At 38.7% G+C, this 10,043-nt stretch overlaps 1 protein-coding gene across 2 annotated transcripts in view; it reads right to left on the minus strand.

The window, feature by feature from the left end:
• The window catches only part of LOC120789413 (dihydropyrimidinase-related protein 5-like), a 30,416-nt gene extending 22,829 nt beyond the window's left edge, over window positions 1-7,587 (minus strand). For both annotated transcript variants that reach the window (XM_040126118.1, XM_040126117.1), the window contains exon 1: window positions 7,555-7,587. The gene's annotated coding sequence lies outside the window, so the exon portion shown is untranslated. The remainder of the gene's footprint in view (window positions 1-7,554) is intronic.
• Window positions 7,588-10,043: the final 2,456 nt, after the last annotated feature.

The following is a 10,043-nucleotide window of genomic DNA, read 5'->3' on the forward strand; positions in this document are numbered from 1 at the left end:
TCTACATTATTACCACCTCATATAAAAAAAAAATCTGAACTATCCCTTTAAACTTTTATTTCTGAGAATAAAATCTACAAATATATCTGGGATCTGAGACTACATTTCCAGATTTCTGATAGACTGTATACCATGCATTTTATCATGCAATTCTAGCCACATCTGTGAAATTTGGAGGAATTTGGATACGCACATTTGAGTTACTCAAATGCAATTCATTTGGAGCATGAATTATGTTTAAATGGCTGTTTATATGGCCTCTTTGTTTGATTAAGGGTTAAAAGGAAGGTATTCACTGAGGTAGTTTGTTTGCTGAGTTGTATGCTTGTCATGTGCACACATAGTTAATTTCTTTAGACTGATTTATTTTGTTTTCAAAAGCTGAGAAATTTTAAAAATAAGGTTTTTTAATACCCGCATATTAGTCTTTTAACAGTAGATGATACTGATGCAAATGAGCCTCTATCACTTGTACGGAAAGAGATCTGTCACTGTCCAGCCACACACTCACGACAAAGCCAATAGGAACTGGCACCATACTGTAAACAGTGGAGGGTCCCTGTTCCAGCAGGCCTGGTGCCAAACCAAAGGAGCCAAACCAAATTGAGTTGTACTGCTAAATACAATCTGAAAATTTTATTCAGTTCAGTGCTTTGTTGGCATCAAACCCTGATGTTATTACCGAATATAAAACAAAAAATAACAGCTTCTCGCAAAGACAAAATGACAACAAAAGCACTGGATGAAACTGATCAATCACTTCTGTTTTGTTCTGACCCTGATGTCCGCACATTAAAAATTTCAATACAGTCCAATAGTTTGTTTTACATTTGAGCATCTTGTCAGTATTAAGGAAACAAAGGAAAACAAGTGTGTAGAAGAGAGAAGGAAATAGTAAACTTGACAGAGTGAGGTGGACAGAAACAGTGGTCTCTAAATGAAATTTTGGCCTCTATAACTGATATTTAAAAGCTGAAGCTGTTGTCACTTTTTCCAGTCAGCTCTGTCCAAGCCCACACAGCTGACTGACTGTGTGTGTGGGAATGGGAACGCTGACTATACAGACCACTGCACCGGACACTGGAGGCTTTGTGTATCTGTAAGGACTGTAAAGCCAAAGGAAATTAAAGACAACTTATATAATTGACATTCTAAACAGTGACACCTTTATTACCCACTCCTTCAGCTGCTCACAGGAGGGGAAAATAAAAATCACAGGGGCCATTGTAGGTCATTTGTCAATTACTTTCTGTAATATTTTACATCCTTTTTATGAAGTAAGATTCTCCAGATGTAATCCTGAATTATGAATTCATTACAAATGTATTTCAAAAACCATAAAACATAGCAATGTTTACATAGTCTCATCTTTGTTTTTAGAAAATCTGTTCTAATACACAGCCACATCAAGTCGTTTCTGTATCTATATTCACCTGCGCTCTCCCAGTAGCCTGCACTCTCATCATCAGTTGTGTCTGAGTCAGGACCTTTTGTTGGTTCTCCCTCCTCACCAGCCTCCTCCACTCTCTCCTCATTTTGTTTTTTAAAATAATCAGCTATAGACCACTTCACCTTTGGAACACAGTAACACGTAAATGGATTGTTTAACGCGTTTCAGCCACTTGCACTAATGATCAAAGTGCAGGTAGGGAGACTGACTGAGCCAGTGAAGAAGAAAAAGTACTACTTTCAACCACAATGGCTAAAGCAGTACCTGTGCCAGAGGGGCACCAAAACAACCAACGATCATCATGCACTTGCACGAATATTAACTCACACACTCTCACACACTGTGGTCGCAGTCTGGAGCCCAGCTCTTGCTTCATTTTCAGTCAGCAAACATGAAAATTGTGCATCTTAGCCAACATTTAGTAAAGAATGAGACAGACTGGTTACTCCTCTTAGTCTTGGCAGGTTAAACCACCGTTTTGTCCCTTCCTGCTCTCCATAATCAGTTATATATCAGCTTTCCTATAGGGCTGCAAACTATCATTTTTACATTATGGATTAATCTGGTGATTGTTTTCTTGATTACTTGCTTTTGAGTGCTGGAAGTGTGCTGAGTGCTGTTTTAAAAAATGCAGAAAAGCAGCTAATACTCACATCCTGAGAAACTGGAACCAGAAAATGTTTGCTTGAAAAATGACAAAAATAATTTTCAAATTATTTGCATATTAATTTACTGTCAATTGATTAATCGATTAATTGACAGTATAGTCGACACTGTTATTATACAGTATGGACACACACAGAGTTCTCATTGTGTATGTGTGATGGGCTACAAAGACAAATGAGTATTCACAGAGCGAGCAAGAAGAGCTAGAAAACTGGCCCTTCTAGGGCCGTTTATGTTTGACCAAATGACAGTATATAAAGATAGATGACATGGCAGCTCCCTAAAAGTGAAGCCAAAATATCTTGATCATCCCCTGGTGGCTGGTTGTAATATAGTTCATAGCCCTGCCCCCTCCATGTAAGCGAATGGGGCAAGGGCAAAACTAAAAAGTCAAAGTACACGTCAAATTTTTCTCAAAGGTGGTCTCTGTCATTTTAGGTAGTTCATATCACTATGATGTCTGTTCAAGTGTTCATTTTTCGTGATAAGTTTGGTTTTAATTTTAATACTTATTTGATGCTATAATCAATCACTACTGCGTAGACTTTGGCTCCAAATGACGTCACCAGAGCAAGATGGTAGTACCCGTATCCGGGATATTTTGGTTTCATTTTTGTACAGTGGTAGTAAATGGAGACGGTGTGCATTTTTTTGTCCTTCAATGATATTTTTATGATTTTTTTTTATAAGAAACAGACTTTTTTACCAATTATGTGGGTCAACTTGAAGAGATTTGAGGCAAAGTTAAGAAATGTGATGCAACTTGAGGTGACCAAGGAGATGTAATAAGACATGAAGCACAGTGAGGTGTTGTGAGGCATAGTGAGGAGCAGTGATGTGACATGACGCAATGTGAGATGTCATGAGGTGATGTGAAGCAACATTAGGAGGTCCAGCCCGTGGTCTGCGTTACCACTAGTTCTTAAGGCCATCTTGGTATGTCAAAGCCCCTAGATTACCATTATGCGGCAACCGTCTGTGTCGGCAAAAGCAATTTGAAAAGCTACATTTCCTTTTTCAAACTAAAACATGAAATGGCTTCATGTGAGCAGAAGGTTAAAATCAAAGGAAAAGCGTAGTTTCGATAAAATCTACAAAGGTGGACCCTATTGTCTACAGTATAACGGCTGCATGGCCTCACTCACTGTATGCAAAAATTCCAACTCCAAAGATCCCCAGGCTGAAAATCACAGATCTATTTTAGACTTTTTCAGTGTAGGTCTGCGGTGTGAGTGTGTGTTTGCTTTCTGCTGTGTCATAGCGGGTATGACAGACAGCCAGAGAGAAACACACGCACGCACACACACAGACATAAAGTGACATACCAGGCAGCATTTCTCACTCACGCTGTAACCAGCTGCTTCAGCGCGCGCACACACACACACACACACACACACACACACACACACACACACACACACACACACACACACACACACACACACACACACACACACACACACACACACACACAAATGGACAAATGCACGCTCACAAATAGATGCACATGCACACAGCAAGTTCCCATACACACAAACACCTTATGCACACAATTTAACACACATGGACACAGAGAGACACACCCTCACTTCTCTCCTCTCTCCATGCAGACTTTTTTTTTAATGGGGTGTTAATTAAAAATGAATGAGGAGCAGCAGGCAGACTTAGTTCAGACTCCCAATATCACAGCTTCCCAACGTCACGCAGACACACAGCTTCGTGACAACAACTGTAGTCATAACAGACACACAACCATTTCACAGTTTGTGTTTCAGATATAAACTGATGAAAGAAAGAAAGAAAATTGAAAGAAAATTAATATTATTTTAATAATTTGCCTTTTTTGCAAATTAAAATTCAAAACATTTGCTGGTGACTGCTTCTCAGATGTGAGGATTTGCTGCTTTTTTCGGGCCATATATGATAGTAAATCAAATATCTTTTTGGGTTTGGGACTGTTAGCCCAACAACACAAGACGTAACTTTAGGTTCCGGGTAACTATGATGAGCATTTTTCACAATTTAGTGTTATTTTATAGACTAAACAAGTCTGTCCATGTATCAAGACAATAATTTGCAAGTACAAAACTGAATTAACTTAATTATGCTTCCTTTCATTCTTTCTGCTGTGGAAGTCCCCCCTGTGTTTTCATTAGGTGTTGCTTATCTTTAATTGGCCTAATGGCATATGACAATTTAATAAAAACACTTTAAATTTAATTCTTCCTTAAAAATCCTCGAAAATACCTAAAATATTCTCATATAACCTCAAAGCAGTCATCTCCATTATATAGTAAAATCTAAGAGAGATAAAAGCACCTTGAAAACTAAACTAAACTTAACACACAAAAAAACACTATACTTATCAAGAAATTAATTATAGGCATGTTTAAATCTTATTAGCAGAGGCAGAGATGTAGTGAGAAACAAAAAGAAAAATCCGATAAAATATAAAATCTTCAGACTGTGATGAAGAAAAGTCAAATCTATTATTAGAAAAAACCCTGCATGTTTAGAAACAGTTTAAATTTGACGTAGTAGCTGCTGACATCCTCAGATGTCTGTTCTGTTTCTGGCCAAGTGCAGACTACATATGTGACATATGTGTATTTTTTGTGTGTGTGTTTGTGTGTGTGTGTGTGTGTGTGTGTGTGTGTGTGTGATTGTTTGAGCGTGTGTTTGTGTGTATGTGCGTGTGTGTTGATGCATGGTGTAAGTGAGAAGAAAGAAGTAGACAGCTGCTGATTCCTGCTTGATCTGGAGAGTAATCACCACAGGGAGGGAGGGTGTACAGTGTGTATTTGTGCGCAAGTGTCAATTTTTGTCTCTGTGTGTGTGAGTATGTATTACTTTGCATATATATAAGTAAGCCAGAGAGTGTGTGTTAGTGTGTATGTGTGTGTGAACAGCAGAGCTATTTAAAAATCCAGAACAAACGTGCATCAGACAAATTTACAACCAATTGGAGATAAGAATAGACATTAAACACACACAAATTCACACACACACTCTTGCACACAGAATGAGGTTTAAAGAGGTTCATGTATGAATAAGCAATTAGTGAATCACGCACAGATAAACAGACAATAACAACACATTACAAACTAGGACATCACTCTGAGGATTAGGGGCATCTCTCTGTCCCTCTCTCTTTCTCTACGTGTATTCTTATCATGCTGTACTTGTGCATTTTTGTGAAGGATAGTCAGATGTATCTCCATATTTTCCCACACTTGCCCTTTTCCCTCCTCTTCTACTCAAGAAACTAGCGAAGAACATTTTTAAAAAGATTTTGACAGTATTTTACTAGAATTTGTTAGATTTTTTTTTGCCTTCGACCTTTACTCTGACCTACCCCCTAACTTATCTCTGGCACCACCTACAGGCAAAAATATCAACTTTGATGGGAAGATATATATGACATTTATTGAGCATTTTAATGCTTTTCGGAGGATGAGTCCTTTTGATTTCAAATTACCTGAGGACATTTCCCTTTTAGCGCCAACATCAGGACAGACATTACATGCTATCGGTTAAAGTCCTGATATACTCCAAAAATGACAAAGATGCTGACACCAAATACACTCGTTTTTCTATTTATGCTACATTGTTTGCCTGCAGAAGCAGGCATGTTCACATATACATACAGTATGTGTATCTGTGAAGATTCTCAGTCATCCAGGTCATGGTATTCTGTAAGTGCTATGCGAAGGTAACTGGACTTGCTTGAAGTTCTTGTAGACGTTTCGCATAGCACTTACACAATACAGTATGTGTAGTTAGCACGCACGGTCCTTGGGGTTGCAAATATGAAGTCGTACATTTTCAAGTTTTGTAACTTTCAGAAACAAAACAAAAATCCTTCAATTGCGTCCACTTCACTTAGTAGCTAGGGCAGGTGTGCAGAGGTGAGAAATTTTCAGGGTTCGAACTTTTCTCACATTCTTCATACATGTACTTCAGTCATTTTTCAAATGCAATTATTGCAACACCATGAATTCTTTAGTAATCGGTTTAAATTATTTTTCAAGCACAAACACCAGGCATTTATTGGTTCCAGCTTCTTAAATATGAGGATTTGCTAATGGTTAACTGTGGGTTTTGGACAGCCAGTCAGTCAATTTGAAGAGAGCTCTAGGATGTAGAATGGGCATTTTTCAGTATTTTCTGACATTTTACAGACCATCTGAATAATCAAGGAAAATAAACAGTAGATCTGTTTCATACACAGGGAGATAAATGGCCAGGAAGGCTCGAACCCAGAACCTTTTCGCTTTGGGGGGCGACAGTGCAAACCACTGCACCAACCTGCCACCAATTTCCCAAGTAAATGTATTAAATATTTTCTGATTACAGCCTTTCAAACATGAGAATGTTGGGTTCTTCACTTAATTTCATATCACTGTAAATTTGTGATTTACTTAGTTACAGTTAACTATTTTGCAGACTAAAAGACATTCCATGATAATAATGGAATAGATGCAAACATATTGGAATATACCATGTGTAAGCCAACATATGAGTCATCTTATTAGGATCCTTTCTAATGTATTCAATTCACTGTGCTGCACTGAGGATCCCTGGAGCCCCCCCAAGTACCCTGGAGGATCCTTAAACCAAATGATGCTACAGTCTCAACACCCCCTTATCCACGAACCAGAGCAGGTCCATGTGCAAAACCCTCCATACAGAAACCAACAAAGGAAAAGGGGCTAAAACAGGGAATCATATCACCTGTTCAGTGTAAATGCTGTACTCAGCCACACACACACACACACACACACACACACACTAGCAAGAGGTTTGTATGCATGACGACTCTTGCAGACCCTCCTCTTCATGACCACCGTAACTCAGTATATTTGGCAGAACAGAGAATAACCTATAAACGAAAAGCAGACTTACATAACGGGCAACACACACAAACATTACACACAGCCTTATTGCACTGATGGCACGACAAATACACACACACACACAGATATACACACGTACACTAGCTCACATCTCACCCATATTTTCTCGCCACAGGGTGCTAGCTTGCAGCATACGACCAAAATTCCATTTTTCACTGTAATTTTATCTGTAATTCACACAGTCACTTTTTTTTGTTTTGTTTTGGAAATAGAGACTGGCTCGAATTAGTTAATTCCCAATCAAATATAAACGGTGACAAAAACCATTTGGGTACCTGGAAATGTAAAATAATCAGGCGAAATCTCTGATAATAAACCGATTTAACGTTGCCAAGTGGGAAATTAACGGACATTAGAGCCCTATGGTTATTGACGTTATACAGGATATAACGCATCAATGAGAATGAGAATGAGAATGAGAATATCTGTGATAAAATCCATTTATATTTTTGAACTGCTACTATTATATAGAAAATAAGCCCTGATATTTTAATATTTCCAATATTTTAGGCTGTTTCTTACCCTTTTTTTTTCAGGTTTCCAGACCCTCCTCTGCCTGAGCCTCTCTCTCTCTCTCTCCGTTGCCCAGCACCAGCCGAGTGCGCGAGGACAGCTGGCACGGCGCGAGCCTCAAGATGCCTCTTCGCCCGACCGTCCGGCAGCGGCCAATCAGACGGCGCTGGAACCAGAGCGACGGAAAATCTGACCAATAGGAGATGAAATGTCTCCACGGAAGGGGTGTCCGTTCACAGCAGGCAGGGGCGTGCCCGCCGTGCTGCCTTCAAATGTTTTCGGCCAATGTGGCAACGAGTACGCGGAGAGATCAGCCGGTGCAATTGATGGTGCAAATGTGGGGAGTTTTTTTAGGGGTAAGAATAATCAGCGAAGTACGGATAAATAAAATGGTAGGCTACTGACCCAATGAATTATAAATGATTGCTGGACGTATAAAGAAACAAATATCTTGCACATATACAGTAACTACAAAAATACAATATCTCAAATCTTGTTCCACAGTATTTTTTTTTAAATGTTTTATGCTTTGTTTTAGATATTTTATCTGCAATTTTTACTTGTGTAATTTTCTTTCAGTGGTATCTTGTTGCCACATTTTTTTTCTATGCTGCTTCTATGTTTCTGTGCACCAAATACAATTTTCTGTAATAAAATTTTCTTCTATTATTTTTTTCCTTTACTTCACTACACTTATAATAAATTTGACTCTCCTCTCTCCTTTATATCTTGATTTTTTTTGTAACAAACATTGTTTGAAACAGTTCCAGATTCAGAATTGATACGAACATGTGTTCATTTTTGTTGTATTTTTTGAAGTTCACAAATAAAAAGCATTATACTTTAGGTGGATTATACACTATATATTATTTATTCATAAACTGAACCACACATGCAATGTGTTTACTGACATGAGCTGATGCACAAATGTGGATTTTTGTTTTGTTTTGGTTATGTTTGTTTATATTTGCATTTTTGTGATTCTGTGAATTCCATTGTGGGTATATGTCTCTGCAAACTGTGTGTATACAGTAGACATGAGATTAACATATGTGCCGTTAATATGCGGGAGGGTAAACATATGAGAATATTTGGTTGATTGTTGGGTAATACTGGTCTGAATAATGATGTTGATCATTTCACTTAAATTATGTCTTATATGCTTTTCTTACCTCTTAGCCTGTCTCCTCTGGCACTGTAACACACGTACATTTCCTCCATGGGATCAGAGAAGTCTTTTCTTATTGTAAAATGTCTCATCGGCCAACATCAGCACCGGTTCACAACTCAGTCCAAGCTCTCGAAAGACAACAAACTTCTCCAATTGAACTTAAATCAGTTTGGTAGGATTTTTATACTATGGTTTAGCCTCCATAATAAAATAAAATAATGGAAATTAGTTAAATTTGACTATCAATCCAATATTCCATTTGCAAAGATGTAAAGGGATGAAAACATCAATTACCAACAGCTACATTTTCCCTATTTTTTTCTGTGTTGCATCACAAAATAAGTTATGTTAATCTCTAAGATGAAACATCAATTTAAAAAAAGATATCCTCTTAAGCCGCACTGCACTACTGCGTTTGGCAATATTTCCGACCTGCAGCACTCGAATCCTGCGCTTTCATCAACAAGTGTGTACAGGGAGCACCTGAAGGCAACAATATGGGGCTGAACAGCCACAGTATGGAGACAGGACGCTCCTTCCTTGGCAACATGGCTGACTGCTGCTGTGGTGGGAGTTGAGAAGAAGTGATTAGCAGAAGGATTAGAGCTAAATGACCAGCCACCCCCATATGTTCCCTCAAGTCTACACAAATTAGACTGAAGGGAACATACAGTAGGTAAAGAGCAGTCCGTGAGGTGACTATCTTGGCTATGGACTCCGAGTATTTAATCCTTAGTTTTTCTTAATCTACGCTCTTATTTGAGTGTCGTCATACTTAATCAGTGGCCATTTATACCATGACGTAATCCACCATGAGGCAGATAGGCAGCACGCAAAACGTAGTCTTCAACACCCTGGTAGATAAGTAAAATATGTGTCTGCTGCTTCGGAGTCCAGTTTGTGAGGATTGGAGCCTTGCAACTCTCGACTTGCCTAGTGGCAGTGTAAATCAATGGAACTCCATGGAGGGGAAAGAGAAATACAACTTCTGATAGTTTTGTCAATTATAGGGGAACTAAACAATTAGCAACGGTGCTGAGGTACCTCTAGACACTGTCGGCGCTGCCCAAAATTGCCCCGTGATCGTTGATGTGATGGCTAAATTAGAACATCACTATGCAGTTTGCCAAAAAGGGTATTTGTGGTAAACATTTTAGCATGCTTCAATCCATCTTGGCGGGAACACTGGGCATTCATCCAAACGTTACGGGGCGTGACAATTTCGAATCAAAATTATTCGTATGTGATTTCAGTGATTAAAAGAGGCAGAGTTGGGCGTAGCAGTTCGACTCCTACCATCCTCAGCAAACTCCCACCGGTCGACAAA

This window comes from Xiphias gladius, chromosome 4 (assembly GCF_016859285.1).
Source record: "Xiphias gladius isolate SHS-SW01 ecotype Sanya breed wild chromosome 4, ASM1685928v1, whole genome shotgun sequence".
NCBI lineage: Eukaryota > Metazoa > Chordata > Actinopteri > Istiophoriformes > Xiphiidae > Xiphias > Xiphias gladius.